Raw genomic sequence first — 18,039 nt, 5'->3', positions numbered from 1 at the left:
AGCCATTTGTCTTTCTGGAGGTACGGTCCCCCAGCCTTGTGGGACGGCTTGCAGCTTTCTGTTACTCTCTGACTATAGTCAGAAGAGCCAGGGAGAGAGAGCTGGCTTGGGCCAACCTTGGCCTTGGACTTGGGGGGCTTGGAACCCCTCGTGCTTGGGGCAGTGAGTTGGCCTCAAGTGAAGTCTCAATTAAAACAATAAATCAGTACCGAGATAAAGTGTAGCGGGACCACAGAGGACCAAATCCAAATTTGAACATGGTAGGCCTATAAATTACAGTGATGGTGTGATGATGTTCATTAGGGCCCTGGAGGCTAATGACGAGGCACATTGTCAGCTTAGGAGGCAAGTGGTTTGCACGGCCGCATTTGGGAGGGTATTCGTTCTTTGGAACTTTTTCACACTAATAAAATGCAGTAATAACGCAGGTAAAAGTACAGTCTTTGAGGTTAAACTGCCAGGGTTCAAATCCTAAGTAGTTTAAACTCAGAAGTAACTGAACTTGGGCACGTTTCTTCACTTTTCTGATCTCAAATTTCATTATCTGTAAAATGAGCATTCACAGCCCGCTTGTGCAAATTATACAAGATACTGTAGGTAAAGCACTTAGAAGAGTTTCCAGCATGTAGTAAATGCTTAATAAGCTATGATTATCCATCAGAATATAAGCTCCTAGAGGACAGGGATCTTATGTATGTTGACCATCTTAACATCCCTAGTGGGATCTCAGTGAATGTTTATGGAGTGAATAAATGTGCATCGATAGAGTATATTTCATGAGGACTGGCCAATGTCTTTTTCTTTTCCCCTGTCTCCCATAATACCTGCTATATAGCACCCTGCATGCAATAGACGCTTAATAATTAACAAATAAGTTTAAGTACAAAGAGTCCTTGCAATTTTGGAAGATATTTTATTTTATGTAATTAAAGAGTACTTAAAAGAACTTAACAAATAATATCCACATTTAGAAGTTTTCTCAATCTTCCAGAGTCTCTCCTAGGTCCCGGCTAAGTCACTTCCCACAGAGCTCAGCAGTTTGACCCAACGTAAGATGCTGTGGGAAGGATTCAGGACTGGATGTTGGGAGACCTGGGTCCTGTTCCAAGGTCTTTAATAGTTTTATCATTTGACCCTGGACAAGTCACTTCCCAGCTCTGAGGCTCAGTTTCCACATAGGTACTGAATTGTTATCTATTCTGTGTCAGCCATCTGCTTCCAAGGGACCATTTTCTCTGCCGAAGTCTCATCAGAAAAGACCTAGGTGGAGCTCATGGAAACACCCTCCTCCATAGCAACATCACCTACTGCAGCTTTATCTCCTGTACCATCCTTCTCTGGCTATGGCCCTACCCTAATATTGGAACCTGGAAAACCAAAGATACTCTCTCTGTGGAGTTTAGGGCCTTGCTGCCTTCGAATTCTACAGAAAAGATGTCTTGTTTTCTCAAGTCTCACGGAGTCACCTGCCCAAACTTTCAGTTATGCCCATCCAAGGATTGCCTCTCTGCTCTGGGCTCTCTGCCTTCCCAGCTCCCTGGGGACTTTGTGGCCTGTGTGATGGGGCAGCTGGGAGCCTGGACAGGGCAGGGAATGATGGGAACACCCTGACTGCCCAGGATCAAGCTCTGCTGTGTGACTTTAGGTCAACTACTTTCTAAGCTTCCTTTATTTTTGATAAAATAGCGATTGTGACAGATACTCTGTAGTGTCCTGTTAAGAGCAAATGAGATAATGAGGATGAAAAGGAGACTGCAAGCTGTAAAGTGCAGGGCATAATAAGAGATCCATGTGGTGCTGGAACTGAAGGAGGCACTCTGGCCTCCTAGGGGTAGAGGGCAGCCCCCTCGGAGCCATCAGCTTGTTCTGGCAGAACTTAGAGTCTCCCCCAAGCAGCTCCTCCCCCTCCCGCAGAACTCTCCCTTACAGTTAATTCACCTAATTTAAAGACTGCTGGATCAGGCAAGGAATTTATCAGTCAAGGAAGGAGAGGAAAGCCTGGTGCCATTTGGCTCCCTGTACATTTGTCCTTTCAAATCCTTGTAGATAATTCCATTTCTGCATTAGGAGCAAGACTTGGATTTTGCATAAGAAGGACGGACAGGGGGAGGAAAGGGGGAGAGAAAGAGGGAGACGAAGGGATGAGGCCAGAGGCTGAGAGAGAGCTGAGGCCGTCCGGGCCTAGGGTGGAGCTGTGAATGGCTCTCTTGGGCAGGAGAGGCCATGGCAGTGGCAAGAAGCAGCCGAGACGGAGGGGGAGAGGCTGGAGGGGGGCGCTTCCTGGCTGAGTGGGTGGCCTGCTGAGAAGGTCAGGGGATGTGATGCCAGGCAATTTCAGCTCCTCTGCCTCCCGGAGTCCAGGAGGCTCAGGCTGCCCTGGAGCCAGCTTTGACACGCCACTCCCTGCACAGAAGTCACTGTAAACCTCGGCACCCCTTCTCAAGAGACTCTGCCCCGTTTGCAGGGGAAGTGGAGGGGATGGTGGCAGAGGCCTGACCAGGAATTTTTCTGGGAGGATCCAGCCCATCCTGGCAGGGAAGGCATAATGTCCGGGGCACGGGAGTGGGGACTGGGGGCATTAGGAGAGGAAAAGGATCGAGGAGAAATGCACAGAGTGCAAGGGCTGGGGTGACACCTACTGTATGGTGGATGCCATTTGTGAACTGAAAATTATAACTCCAAGAGGTTCTATCCAGGGCTATTATCAATTGCTCCTTACGATGGAAGAAACTGTGTCTTGGAGAAATTTAGTGTGAGCGAGTGGGGTAGGCTGAGGCTCCAAGGGTGGAAGATGAGTGGGCTCAGCACAGACAGGCTGGGGCAGGCAGGGGCGGGGCAAGCTGAGTGGGGCAGATGGGGGGCATGGACGAGAAATCCTACGCAAAGAAAAAACGCTGTCCTCTGTGTGGCTGGACTCGTGTGTTCACGTACCTAGCAGCATGGGCATGCCAAGGAATAAGGCACCCTTGGGGACCAGTTCAAAGGGGCAGGCAGATGAGCACAAGAGCACGTGGATAAATTTAATGCAATGTAGTGAGTCAGCGCTGGGAGGGGAGGTGTGTGCATTGCACTGTGGGAATCCCAGGGGGAAACCTATTGATTAGTTTCCTGCTGATGGGACAGGTGCCAGGAAAAGCTTCACAGAGGAGGTGGAATTGCTCCCACAGAGAGTTGAGAGATTGATTTCTAGGGTGTTGATATAGGTCAGTTATCTTCCAGAAGAAAAGGAGTGTCTGCCCTGTGCGTCAGTATGTTATCAGATACAATTCTCATAATGGCTCTTGTGAGTCATTATTCTTACCCCCATTTCACAGAGGGAAATACTGAAGCTAACAAGAAAATATGGATTGTGGCTTTCCCACCTCTATCCACTGTCTGAGAGGGTTCATGTTAATGGGTCTTCTTGCCCAAGGGCGCATTGTTTTCCCACAGAGGGACTGTAGCAACCAAGAAAAATATCAGCACCTTGGACAGTGCCAAGGGACCAGTCATGGTTCAAGACTCAGTTATCAGCTAATGTAATCACCTTTCCAAAACCCAGGAACCATGGAGCGGACACTGTCATTTCTTTTTTTTTTTTTTTAACCTCTTTTTTTTTTTTTTTTTTTTTTTTGGCGGTACGCGGGCCTCTCACTGCTGTGGCCTCTCCCCTTGCGGAGCACAGACTCCGGACGCACAGGCTCAGCAGCCATGGCTCACGGGCCCAGCCTCTCTGCGGCATGTGGGATCCTCCCGGACCGGGGCACGAACCCGCGTCCCCTGCATCGGCAGGCGGACTCTCAACCACTGCACCACCAGGGAATCCCTGTCATTTCTAAGATGATGTAATTTACTGTACCAATGAATCTGAACTCACAGACCACTGGGCTGGTCTGTTACTACTGTGTTTGGATACAGGTCTGCTCAAGCAGAGGGGATTAAAAAATGTGTTTCTGGGAATTCCCTGGCGGTTCAGTGGTTAGGACTCGGCGCTTTCACTGCCGGGGGCCCAGGTTCAATCCCTGGTCGGGGAATAAGATCCTGCAAGCCACGCGGCATGACCAAAAAAAAAAAAAAAAAATGTTTCTGAGGGGCTCCAGGCCATTTTGTCCCCATTCTCCCAAAGACATACTACCTTTGAGAGTCTGAGACAGCTTTAAAGACCCCGTAAAATGCAAATATATTAGCTGAGAGGAGAGTACCATAGGTTAGGTACATCTTGGAAGGGGAATTGGAAAGGTCTGGAGCAAGGCCACCGACCAGGGAGGGTGGGCTGGGGATGTGCCAGAGTAACGGGACCTGTGACATCTGAGAAGCAGCATGGGAGGGCAGGAGCGGGTGGGGAGGACCCACTGGAGACAACATCGTAATTTTGCCTCTGGAAAAATTTGCTGGAGTCAGGGTGGGATGGAAATCTTGGTCAGTGAATTCCCCATTCCTGGGAAATCTGTACATGGGAGGGGTCACAGACATACATATACATGCAAGGAGACACCAGGACAGAAGAAGACACGGGTCCCTATATACATCACTAATATGCACAGAAATGTATGGAGGGCCTATTTGCACTTTTATCCACAGACGTGGTGTTGGCTGGTCATCACAGGATGGTCTCTGAAGGCCAAGAATGATGATGATTTTCAGCTTTCTAGGTCTTATGTACTATCTCTTTTGATCCCTCCTAAACATTCTGTGAAGAAGAAAATATTCTTTCCATTTCTCAGATGAGAAAACTGAGGCACGAGTAGGGTTGAACCACTTGCCCAAGGTTGTACTGTTAGTAGGAGCACAACTGGGACTTGGGGCCCCAGGTCTTTTAATTCCACATCAAGAGTCTCTTCTGGGGCTTCCCTGGTGGCGCAGTGGTTGAGAATCCACCTGCCGATGCAGGGGACACGGGTTCGTGCCCTGGTCCGGGAAGATCCCACATGCCGCGGAGCGACTGGGCCCGTGAGCCATGGCCGCTAGGCCTGCGCGTCCGGAGCCTGTGCTCCGCAACGGGAGAGGCCACAGCAGTGAGAGGCCCGCATACCAAAAAAAAAAAAAAAAAAGAGTCTCTTCTGTTGCACCTCAGATGAGGCCAGTAGTCCCAGCAGCCCCGCCCCTATGGCCCAGAACAATTTCTCAGGGCACGTGGAGAGTCAGGCCAATGGGAGTCTGGTCACTGCATTTGGGAGGATTTCTCTAAAGAGGACAGGTCTTGGGGGAGGTAGACTTGCGTTGGAACGTTGGTACTTCCTCTTGTAGCTGTGTGATCTTGGACAAATTCATCAGCTTCTCTGAGCCAACACTTCCTCAACTGCAAAATGGGAATAACAAAATCTACCCCACAAATTGTATGAAATAAGAGGAAACATATGCATGACCTAACACAGTGCACAGAGTTACAGAGGACTGTTTACACTGAATGTCCAGGACCTGTCCTATTCCCCAAGGGACGAAGTCTACCAGGCAGGTGGTGATAAGGGAGAGTGGGAGTGCCTTCCCTTGGAGTAGTGTCAGTGGAGAAGAGGTGGCAAGGGGACTTTGGAGGGGCTTTCCTGACGTGGGAGCTTGACTTCTTTCACACCTCGGGGACCTCAGTTCCGTTGAGATGCAGAGCAGGACCTCATGGAGATATATCACCTGGGCTGAGGCCAGCTCTCGCAGGCAGTGACCAGAGCTTGCAGGGGGTGGTCTGATGGGGTTTTGTGCCTGGAATCCCAGGGTAGGCAAACAGACCGCCCAGATTCTGCTTGGGGCCCTGCCTGCAGCTTCCTACTGTCAGCAGGCAAGACACAGGACGGCTGCATAGGCACTGGTGCATGGGAGGTGATTACCCCTTTAATGTTTAATGTGCTGAAAAACCATTAGACCCAGAAATGGACAAGTTCTCAGTTGGTAACTTTAATTATTGTTAAGACTCGGTCACGCCTGCTTATTAGCTATTATGCATGGCGTCTCCCAGGGTGCTACAGGCCTTCCCCCTTTTCTTCCTTTTCCCAGGGAGAGCAGGTCTGTGGACTGCTGCCTTCGGGTGCCTGGAAAAGCAGCAGCAACCACACGGGTGGGTCCCGTTGCTCCCCTCTGCAGCCTGGACTTGCTTAGGACCAAAGAGGGCCGACTGCTTCTTCTCAGAGGGGAAGAGAGGGAAGGGCCTTCCAGCACAAACTGGGAGAGCCCAAGGGGCGCTAAGTGCACAGCACGATGCCTGTTACAAAGTCCTTTTGCTTCTATCACCTCTTTCCTTCTATCACCATCTCCATTTTACAGATAAGGAAAGTGAGCCTTAAAAAGGTTACGTAATAGCAGTCACCTCTTAGTGTGTCTACCTGGCGTGCATCCCCTTCTTAGAGAACACGGCCCACTGAAACCTTGGGCCCGACTGCCATGAAACTACCACATGCCCTCTCCCACCCCTCCCCTCACTCTACCTCCATAGTTGCCCAGACCAGGCTGGAGTCCTGACTCAAGCTGGGCCACTCAGAGGCTCTTTCCTGGAAATGGAGAGGTGGGACACAGTTTGTTGGATGCTCGACACGGGAACTAATGGAGAACCAGGAACCTGGATGGACCAGTTAGAATCATAAAGAAAGAAAGGCAGTGTCTAGGGAGAGACACTAGAAATAAATTCATAGAGGCAGAGAGAGAGGGAGAGAGGGAGAGAGAATATGAATACGAAGCCACAGAAAAGAAAATGTGAAGCGACAGAAGACACAAAAATCATCCCTGGTTCTTTACTCTCTGCTTCCTTGCAAGGCCTGGCTGTACTTCCTCCCCTCTGGTTCCCTCTGTATCCTTCTGATAAAATCCCCTCACTTGCTTGAGGTAGTTTCCTATTCCATGTCCCTTAGTAAGCTCACACAGAGCTATTTGAGGCCAGCCCTGGTGGTCAGCTGGAGATGAGAGGGCTTTAGTGTCCATTCAGACTACAGGGGCCAGCTGCGTTCGTGGAGAACTGTGGGTGCAGCTCCGATTCCAGGCTAGAAAAAGGGGGCAGAGATGAGGTAGCATCTCACCACAGACCACCAGCAATGTCCTTTATCCCCTGGGGAATCTTCCTGAAGGTCCCGCTCTCTCTCCTACCATACTTTGTCCAACCCAGGAGTCCCTAACACTAGGCTACGCTCAGGCGAATGGCTGAGTGATGATGCCATGGGCTGGCAGCCCTGCCTTCCCTGATTTTTAAGAAGGGAAGGGGGAAAAAACAGAAGGGAAAAAGTGAACATGAGTTATGGGCCTAGAAGGAGGCATACAAGATAAACTGAATAATAACGTGTCAAAAACTACAAGATGTATTTTTTTTTATTTTCCAGTGGAGTTTCCATTGCACTAATCCATCACTGTGGAGCAGGAAGGATTATGCTTCCCCCAAAAAACTCTGGGAGATAAATGTGAGTAAATTAGGGTTTATTATATTATTTGGGGTGATATAATTTCCAAGTGCGCCCTTATTAAATTACTTCCTTTGGTGCTGACACCTCCTGCCTGGGTCTGTGTACTTTCACTCCACTTTCCTGTCTGAAGCTGCTTTGTATTTTAATGTCTCTTGTCATTTTTTGGTGGCAGTGGGGTGCCACCGGAGAGAGCTGAAAGGGAGTGCTGAGTCACTGCTGCTGGTCTGAGTCTCCTCCTTGCTGGCCTTCCTATGATCACAGAACCATAGCTTCATAAAACATCTATGCTGGAATAAATGTAGGAGTACCCAGCCTACGCCCTCATTTCACGGATGGGGAAACTGGGGCCCAAGGAAGAAAAGTGAGTTGCCTCAGGTCACACAGTGGGTAGGGACAGAGTCGAGACTGGCACCTCATGTGCTCACTCCCAGGCCACTGCTCATTCTTTGCCTGGCATCCTTCTTGTGCCTATCAGTCTTTTTGGCTAAGGGCAGCTTCAAGTCCAACAGCAGAACTCCCATGGAATTTAGAAATCTTGGTTGTCTACTACAAGGTCTTCCCAGTGACCCAAAAGGAGTTGTGAGAGAACACCTGTGGTCTAGTTTTGGTTTGACCACAGAAAGGCTGTGTGAGCTTAAGCAAGTGACTTCACCTCTCTGAGCCTTTACAGTTAAATGTAACATCTTCATAGTAAAAAGGCTTGGAACAGTTTAGTGGTTTTAGTGGAACTGCATTTTAGAACCTTATTTGGAACTCTAACATGTGAAAGACTTAAAAGAGGACTTACTCTCATTGAAGAAGAGAATTGGAGGTTTGATGGCCCTACCCTCTGTTTCCCTCCATCTTCCCCAGCCTGGTTTGAAACTACTGGTCCTGTTACTGAACTCCTGTTACTGTTCACCACTCAAAAGTCAACACTAGAGAGGCAAGTGTTGGTAGAAAGGAAAGGTTGCTTTATTTTGGAAGCTGGCAACTTGGGGAGAAGGCATTCTGTGTCCAAAGGCCAACTCCCCCAGCTGATCATGGGGCAAGAGCTTTTAAAGGGGAGCTTCAGGGGTGTATATGGAGAGGGAGGGGGCACTGTGTGCAGAGCAGCACAGTCAGCTCCGACAATCATCTTGAAGTTAGTCATGCAGTGGGTCTGATCAGCATCATCTTGATTGTGTATTTATTTTAGCATTAAAAAAATCTTTATTGGAGCATAATTTCTTTACAATGTTGTGTTAGTTTCTGCTGTACAACAAAGTGAATCAGCTATACATATACCTATGTCCCCATATCCCCTTCCTGTAGCGTCTCCCTCCCACCCTCCCTATCCCACCCCTCTAGGTGGACACAAAAGCACCGAGCTGATCTCCCTGTGCTTTGCGGCTGCTTCCCACTTGATTGTTTAAAGTACATTTCATCTTCAGCTCCAGGGTCAGTTTGTTCCCATTTCTCTGCGGCCAGTTCTTGGAATTGTGGCAGCTTATGTCATGGCTATAGTATGGTCATCATGTAGTTAACTTCTTTCAGTCAGTGGGGTTTTCAGTATCTACAGAACAGCTCAAAGTCTATGGCTCAGAGTATTATCTATAGCTCTGGAGGAGGAACTAAAGGTCCTTGACTTTGCTTAATGACTAAACTATTATTATTTGGTCTTGTTTGACTGCTTTCTTTTGCTTCTGCATTTTCTCACTTCTCTGACTAAACTTATTCTTTGGTTAAAGTTTTTCTACAGACAAGAGGCAGGCAGAAGACATGGGTTGGGGGAGGGGTGGCTCTGTCCTGGGAAGGCCCCATAGGTCCTGCTTTGTTTTAGGCCCAGCTTCAGCATCTGACCCTGATTTCACCCTGCAAAGCCCTCCTGGCATTCTCACCAGGTCTCGTCTCACCCAATCTCCAAAGATGCAAGGTCTCTTCCAGCCCTGAGAGTCTCTGATCACAGTGCACAAGACCCATCCACACAGCCCTGTTCTCTTGGTCCCAGCAGGTGTAGTTCCATGGAACGCAGCCTGCTGGTTACTACTTGGTTTTGCCATTTACCAGCTATGTGATCTTGGGCAAGTTATTATTGTCATTTTTAATCTCTCTGAGTCTTTCCCATCGTCTCTACAATGGGATAATAATAATTTTGACCGCATAAGGCAGTGAGATTTAAATGACTATATATATATATATATATATATATATATATATATAAAGCATTTTACCTAGCATGCTGTAAATTAGTGATTATTATTTTCATTATGAATACTACCACTTCGGTATATTTTTAGTGAGGCTTATATAAGGGCTTATTAACGTACACAATAGATGCTTAACAAATGGGAAAATGGTAGCTGTCATTTTTGTTAGCTATTATGGTAATAGACAACATGGGGAGCCGAAGGGGAATACATTCTCGTCCTCACTCTCAAGGGGACTCCTGAGCTCTGTTCCCCACCTGGACATGGGCACAAATGCTGCCCCGACTCGGGTCTGGATTGTGGGCGAGCCTGGAGGAGAAAGTCGGATATCAGCACGGCTTCAGAGAGGAGGTGGATTGCTCTTCTCTGGCTGCAGGATAAATCACACAAGCTGAGCCATTTAAAACAACACCCATAAATTCCTAGAGACAGGAAGTGGAAAGGTGGTTGCCAGGGACTGCGGGGAGGGGGACTCGGGAGTTATTGTGTAATGGGCGAAGAGTTTCTGTTTGCAAGACAGAAAGTGATTTGGAGCTGGGCAGCACAACAGTGTAAATGTACTTAACACCACTGAACTGTACATCAGAAAGTGGCTAAGGTGATACATTTCATGCTATGTGTATCTTACCGCAATTTAAAAAACGATGAAAAAACCCCCCACCATAATTCCCTTCCCCCACCCACCTATTTATGATTCCCCTGATCTGGACGTCAGAGGCCCAGCCTGGCTCAGAGTATCCACAAGGCTGAACTCACGGTGCTGGCCGGGCTGAGTTCTCATCCGGAAGCTTTAGAAGAAAATCCACTTCTCAGCTCATTCAGGTTATTGGCAGTTGTAGGACCAAGGCCCCCGCTTCCTTGCTGCTGATTGGCTGGCGGTCACTTTCAGCTCCCAGGGGCAGCTCTTTGGTCCAGTCCATGCGGCCTCTTCCACCATCAAGCCAGCAGCTCATGCATCCCACCTCTCTGACTTCCCTCCTGGGATGAGCTGGAGATGCTCTGCTTTTACAGGGCTTGGCGATTAGGTTAGGCCACCCGAATAATCTCTGTATTTTAAGGTCACTGCTTTGGAACTTGAAATACCTCAGCAAAATTCCTTACAGCAATACCTAGACTAGGGTTTGATTGAAATATCAAAGGGTGGGGAATCTTGGGGCTTATTTTAGAACTCCGTGTACCATGGGAGGTATCCTTAGAACGGGGATTGAAGGATAAACAGGATTTCCAAGGGTGAAGAGGGGCACGGCAGGTAGAGAGCCCAGAATGAGGAGTGTGAGTGTTTATGGGTTTGGAGGTGCTGTGACGAGAGGTGAGGTGGGGTTGGGGGGTGTGGTGAGATGCTGAAGCTCCCCACTGAGCTGAGGGGAGGGGCAGGGCTCTGAGGGTGTTTAAGGATGGGAGGGACCACCTGGAATGGTTTAGGTAGAGATAGTGACTGAGTGCACCCCGGGGGCCCCATTGCACCAGAGCAGTCCAGGAAAAAGCAAAAATGTTCTTCTCCTTTGCCCTGCGTAAGAGGAACTCGGTTCCCTTCTTCCTTCATTCCGTTATTCTTCACCCATTTAGTAAATATTATGGAGCCCCTACGACGTGCCAGACCTGTGCTAGATTCCGAGGACACAGCGGTGAACAAGATGGGCACCATCCCTCTCCTCTAACTGCAGCTTAGAGTCTGGAGAGGAGAGAGGAAGCAAAGGAGAGGTTCTTGTACGGAGGGGACTGTAGTGATAGGGGAGGTGTGGGGCTCTGAGAGCCCGAAGGAGAGCATCTCATCCCAGGTCCTGGGTTAAAGTGGGTGGAGCTGGAGGCCCTTGCTGCCCCCCCCCCACCAGGGGTCCGAAGGTGGAGGAGTGACAGAGGCCCCGTGACAGGCCATCCAGGGGGCATCCTTCTGCTTTCTCCAGATGGAGGCCTGCCTGGTCTGGCGCTGGCAGGAGCAGGATTGTCTAGAGATGGACAGCTCTGGGGAGAAGGGGAGGCAGAAGAAGTACAACTGTTTGATCAGAGTCTGGCCCCTGGGAAAGAGCTAAGTGTCTTTTTGCTGGCGGCCACAGCAAAAAGTGCAATCATTAGAATGTGGCATTTTGCATTAAAATTGTCCCCATCAGCCAGTGACATTTTCTTGTTCCTTCTGGTCAGGAGACCTTTCGTTGCCACAGATTCAGATGACTCAGGCGTCAGGATTTCTTTCCCTCTGGAGGAGAAACCCAGTCCAGTCGCCCTGGGGTGGGCATTCACGTCAGTGGAGGTTAAAGAAGCCGATGAACGAGTGAGCGCGGTGAGGGCTAAGGGGTGCGCGTGAGGGTGAGGAAGGGGACCAAGGTGTGCGTCCGTGTTCTGGGCATCCGAGTCATCTGGCGTCCGCGAGGATGGCCAGCCCCGGGGGTCGGGCCCTGCACGTGTGCCCGGCAAGTGCGTTCCTTACTGCAGAGAGGAAGACCCACACTTGGGTCCGCGTGTGAGTGTGGGCACAGGGCAAAGAAGTGATCGGGTGTGTGTGGGAGTGTGTGCACACGTGCGCACAGGCAGGCACCCATCAGCGCCCGCGTGTGTGGGCTGCAGGTTGATAGGTGGTCTGTCTGAGGTGTGGGTGGTAGTTGACCCACTCCTCTGCTCTTCTCCACCTACCCATTGTCTCCCCATCTCCTTACTGGGTACCACCCCACGCCCAGCTGTCAAGCCCCAAAGCCAGCAGTCCTTTCCTTCCCTTTCACCTCAAGTTCAAATTTCTCCTCTTCAGATAGACATTTTATGACCACGAAAGCCAGAATGGCTCCCCGGCCCCCTCCACAAGCATTCTCCGCTGCGGCACAAACTTCCTTACTTTTACAGCACTATCTCTGATGGAAATTATCTTGCTGTGTGTTTGTTTAAAAGGATGGTCTTCTTCAGCCCCTTCCAGAAAGCAGCTCCGTGAGAGCAGGGCGGGTCTTTCTTGTTCACTTCTGTACACCCAGTACAGTATGCAGCAGGCACTCGCTAACGGCTCGGTAGAATGAGTGGGGATTTGCCTCCTTGTGCTGCCCAAAGGCTGACTTAGGTCTTGGTGGGGGGTGGGTATTGCTTCAAAGCAAAAACACAGACTTAGAACAAATGGGCGTGTGAGGGGATGAGTTCCTCGTCATGGGAAGCATTCAGATAGAGACTGAATGAATGCTGTTAGCTTTGCACACTTACGGGTTACCGTACTATGGGACACAGGGTCGTTGAGGACTGGTCCCATTTTACCTGCCCAGCCTCACTGTTCTCCGTGTCGTGCTCTCTCACGCCTCACATGCTGCTGTTGTGACCTGGGCGACCTTTCTTCTCCCCTTGACTGGAAGCTCATTCTCATCCTTCCAGCTCTATGAAGTCGTCTTCAATTCCCTATGCAGAACCAAGTCCCCCTTCATCCCTGCGCCCTGGGCCCTTCCCGAGGGCCTCATAGCTCTGATCACTTGGCGTGTTTGCTTGTGTACCTCCGTAACAGACCCAAACCTCTCGCAGACAGGGGTGCAGCTCGCCCGGGGCCTAGCATGGGGGTGCCCTGGTGCTCAATAGATGCTTGGTGATTGTGTGCAGCAGGCACGTGATGTGAGGTCCGGCAGGAAGGTGGAACGTGCGGTTCCAATAACAGGATCTTGTGCTCCCTGCCCACTCCCATCAGCCCCCCTGATTCTGCAGCTACTGGAAGTTAGTCCTTTCCGGTGACTCTGGAGCTCAGCTTGAGAGCCTCTGATACCCCCAGGGGAAGACGTTAAATAGGCGTCTGTGATGTTAAACAGGTGCTTGCGGCACCTCCCCCAGGCCTGGGCCACTGCGCAGAGGGACTGGGCACTCAGGCCCCTCAGGAAGCTGGCAAAGCTCCTCCCTCATAGCGCCCAGACGGGCTGTTCTGGGGAGACTCCAAGAAGAGACAACACTTTCTGAGAGGACAGGGCTGGGTGAGGATGAAAGGTGAGCCCCAGAGATCCCCGTTCTCAGTTAATGTTCTACCAGAGATACAGAGAATGGGGGCAAGAGCAGGGGCCGGGGCTCTCGGGGTAGGTCAGCCTGGGCTGGTCCACGCAGAGCGCTCAGGGCAGCTCTGGCCACCCGAGGTGGGATGCGGCCTTGGGGCTGGGCTCGTGGGGTACACGCCGACAGCAGAGAGCCTGGGGAACATGCCCAGGGACAGCGTTCGGAATGCTGAATGCGGAAGCCGTGGCCTCTAGGCTGGCTCTGCCACTTCCCAAGCACACAGCCTTGGGCGAGTCTCAAATTCATTCAAGCCTCAGTTTTCTCATCTGCAAAAGGGGATTCTGGGGATTGAGCACCGTGCTTTGCTCTATCTCCCTTAATCTTCATGGCAACTCTGTGAGGTGAGCTCTGTCACATTTCCCATTTTACAGATGAAGAAACTGAGGCCTAGGACAAAGAATTCGCACCTAGCCGTGCGTGAGTCATGCCATTAGCCAGTGCTGGGATTTGTGCTGTGCTGTCTGTCTGTAAAGCCCGTGTCCTCTGCCGCTACTCCAATTGCAGTTCCTGCCAGGCCTGGTTCCCACGATCAGTGTGAAGATCCAAGGAGATCACAGCCGACCACAAGGTGTGAAGGGCTCAGCAGGCTTCACGTGTGAGACCATGGCTGTGTGGCTCACGGCCACTTCTCCCCAGCCCACTTCTCTCCCCAACCCAGCTTCTGTAGGGCATCCCTGGGGGCAGGCGCAGGCCACTGCCCTCTCTGCCTGCTTCTGCCACCGCTAAACTTTACACTGGGCTCTGTCATTAGCCCAAACAACAAGCTCCCTGTTTGACTAGCCCTGTCCAAATTTGCTCGGCGTGAGCAGGAGCCCCATGGTAAGTAAACGGTTTTCTGTTGATATTTGAGCACAAATGAAGAGGCAGCGAGCAAGCCCATTAATAACCGAGGAGATGATTGTGTTTGCACAAGGCCTGTTTACAGCACGTCAACTGCCCGGGCAGGGCCCGCCTCCTTATTGATCTCCCGATAAGCCGCTAGGCATTCTTGTTCTCAGCCCTGGCGGGGGCATCCTCTGCACAGTCCCAGGGTTGGATCTCCTTTCCCTGCAGAGGCGCTCAGCCTGGCTCTCAGGTGAGGGTGGGGTTTCATTCATTCTTCATTCATTTATTCAACATGCATGAATCCAGCATCTTTTATATATGGGCCACTCTGCCGATAGCTAAGTCCCTATTTTCATCTAGAAACAGAGCCTGCTCTTGAACTTATGAGGGGCGGGCGGTGGCGGGGGGGAGCTCAGTCCTTGATACCTCTGGGTAGACATGTGGGCAAAAGTCGAGTCTTTGTGGACCTCTGACCATGCACTGCATGATACCCCATCACCATGACACTGTCCTCTACCCTCATTTCATCTTGAATTGACCAGCTGCCTCATCTATGATGGGAGATGGCCCTCTGGCTGGCCCTGGGGGGTGGCATCTCCCTTTACCATGTTGTCTTTTAACCCTGAGATCCAACAGGTTCAACTTGGGGATTTCTGGCTTTGGATGGGATAGTTAGTGATGGAGAAGGCTTCAGGGTAGAGCTGGAGACTCGATCATCCTCCCCACTGGAACCTTCCAGATCCTGAGCTTTCCAGGGATACGGCAAAGCAGATCCAGGGCCAGGGTTCTAAGAGGGCTGCCAGAAACCCCAGGCTGAGCCTGTTTGGGAATAATTTCTGGCCTGTTTTGTAGTGGACATCAGGATGACTAAGGCAGTATCCTATCTGATGAGCTCACGGTCTGGTAGAGGAGGTCAACCTGTAGACAAATAACCGAAGAGAAAAAAAAAATCATAAAATGTTGAGAAGCATGAATCCAGGGCTGAGGGAGCAGAGAGGAAGGTGCTAAAAGGCATGGAGGACTTCCCAGAGGAGATGACATTTGAGCAGTTTCCTTAAGACTGACTAGATGTTTGTAGAAGCCACAGTGACTGCTCCCACCGGTGGGGAAGGAAAAGAACAGAGTCTGCCACTGACTGCAGTCTTGCAAAGAGACCAAGACTTGTGTCTCTTGACCAGGTTTTGGGGGGAAGATTTTTGTCAGGCAGACCCTTGAGTTAGAATTGGGGGGCTGGGGAGAGATGCCCCTGGAAAAACATCCTCCTGGATTGGGTGTTGGTGTCCACAGCTTTTGCCCAAAAAGAGTATTCCTGGGAAAAGATGAAGGAGGGTACGGGAATGAGAGTCAGGAGGCCCGGACTGTCATCCTAGCCCTGCCATTAGCTGGGAGAAGGGCCTCGCTTCCTAGAGTCTCCATTTCCTGATCTGTAGAATGGAGCTGATCACACCTACCTCTCCACAAGTGGGGAGGCAGCTGGGAAAGTAGAATAAAAGGCACTATAGAGAAAAGCAGCACAGCGCCGAGAACGCCAGTACAGCCAGGAACACAACCTGAGCATCTGTATTTAACCTTGGTCCCTAGATAGAGACACACATCTCACACACTGTGGTCCCTTCTGCATCACACTGATCTCTTCTTGCTGCAGCCCAGGCAGCAGAGCCCATCAGCAGGTAACTGAGACGAGACTGTATTTGCAGGAGCCCAGGGCCAGATGATGATGCTGAGGACCAAGGAATTGAGTGAGAAGGGTTGAGGAAGATGCCCGAGCTGGTCCTGAGGAAGCCAGCCTTGCATTCAATCTTATCCCCCAGGACACAGGGGTCCCTGGCTGGGCTGCTGGCCTGAGTACCATGTTTCAGAGGACCCTGAGCTCCTGGGATGAAGGGGGAAATCCAGAGTTCCCCTGGGGACCTGGAAGATTCTGAGGAGTGAGAGTCTAGCCTGCTCCTTCAGCCTTTTATTCTGGCCCCAAACTACCTCCCTTTCCCTCTTCCATCTTCCATTTCAGCAGAGGGGCAGCCCTTCTGCTGGGATGAAACCCCCAGATCAGTGGGTATCTTCAACCAGATTCTGATGCGGGGGGAGAAGAGGAGGTACTGGCAACAATGATCTCCTTTTTACTATCCTCATTGTGCACTGCCTTGTACTGCTTATTGTCTGTCATTGAAAGCTGGAAAGAACCAACCCCATCAACTCTTGTCCTCTAGCCCCAGGTTAGCACAGCTGTATGAAATGGAAGGCTGTTTGATTACGTATCTGGACCTCTTTCCTGGGATGGAGACCTGTCTCTGTACTGGGCACTTGGCCTATATCCAGCAGGAGAAGAGGGCTTTGGTAAGAGAGAGGGAAAACAACAGAGACTCTGATAGCAATAATCATGCATTTCAGTTGCGCCCTGAATGATGATTAGTATCAGTGCAGTGGTTCTCAACCCTGGCTGCACTCCAGAATTACCTGGAGATTGAAGGTAGTGCCTGGACCTCACCCCAGACCACCCAGGCATTTTTGTTCTGAAAAAGCTGCCCGAGTAGTTTTTTTTTTTTTTTTTTTTTTTTTTTTTTTTTTTTTTTTGTGGTACGCAGGCCTCTCACTGTTGTGGCCTCTCCCATTGCGGGGCACAGGCTCCGGACGCACAGGCTCAGCGGCCATGGCTCACGGGCCCAGCCACTCCGCGGCATGTGGGATCTTCCCGGACCGGGGCACGAACCCGTGTCCCCTGCATCAGCAGGCGGATTCTCAACCACTGCGCCACCAGGGAAGCCCCATGCCCGAGTAGTTTTGATTCATAGTGAAGGCTAAGACCTGTGGAGCTAGAGAAGCTTTCTCTTCTTGGGTATTGTTTCTGGGGGACTGGTTCCTTCATCCTACATGCAAGACTTGCAGAATCTGAAGCCCATTTTGATCTCCATCAAGGGGAAAACTGGATGGGAACCCTTGCGTGAGTTTCTCAGCCAGAGGTCAGAGGAAGAGGCAGCTGGACCCTGGGAGGGGAGAAGAGAGGCCTGAAGCCTGAGAGGGGCAGGTTGGCAGAAGAACAGAACCCCAGATGTCAGTCAAGGGGGACTTGGCACGGAGCAGAGGAGAGAACTGCTTTGTACTCTCCTCTAGCTTGTGTGCTTGATTGCCTGATGAGAAAATTTCTTTCTTTTTTTAAAAAAATGTATTTTGTTGTATAGTTATATACCATGCTGTATTAACTTCTGCTGTACAGCAAAGTGATTCAGTTATACATATATATATATATATATATATATATATATATACGTGCTTTTGCATATTCTTTTCCATTATGGCTTATCACAGGTATTGAATATAGTTCCCTCTGCTATATGGTAGGACCTTTTGTTTATCCATTCTATATATAATAGTTTGCATCTGCTAATCCCGAACTCCCAATCCTTCCCTCCCCCATTGCCCTCCCTCTTGGCAACCACAAGTCTGTTCTCTATGTCTGTGAGTCTGTTTCTGTTTCATAGATATGTTCATTTGTGTCATATTTTAGATTCTACATATGTGATATCATATGGTATTTGTCTTTCTCTGTCTGACTTACTTCACTTAGTCTGATAATCTCTAGTTGCATCCACGTTGCTGCGAATGGCATTATTTCGTTCCTTTTTTATGGCTGAGTAGTATTCCATTGTATATATGTACCACATCTTCTCTGTCCATTCATCTGTCGATGGACGTTT

The 18,039-nt window shown here is 50.1% G+C and overlaps 1 long non-coding RNA gene across 1 annotated transcript in view; it reads left to right on the top strand.

The window, feature by feature from the left end:
* LOC136794520 (uncharacterized) overlaps positions 1 to 18,039 on the top strand; it is a 169,148-nt gene that overhangs the window by 27,491 nt on the left and 123,618 nt on the right. Inside the window, exon 3 of the long non-coding RNA XR_010841454.1 lies at positions 7,275 to 7,352. This is a non-coding gene — a long non-coding RNA (uncharacterized lncRNA). The remainder of the gene's footprint in view (positions 1 to 7,274; positions 7,353 to 18,039) is intronic.

This window comes from Kogia breviceps, chromosome 7 (assembly GCF_026419965.1).
Source record: "Kogia breviceps isolate mKogBre1 chromosome 7, mKogBre1 haplotype 1, whole genome shotgun sequence".
In the NCBI taxonomy this organism is placed as follows: Eukaryota; Metazoa; Chordata; class Mammalia; order Artiodactyla; family Physeteridae; genus Kogia; species Kogia breviceps.
Note: the sequence above shows the minus strand (reverse complement) of the source record. Positions and strands in the feature narration are given on the sequence as shown.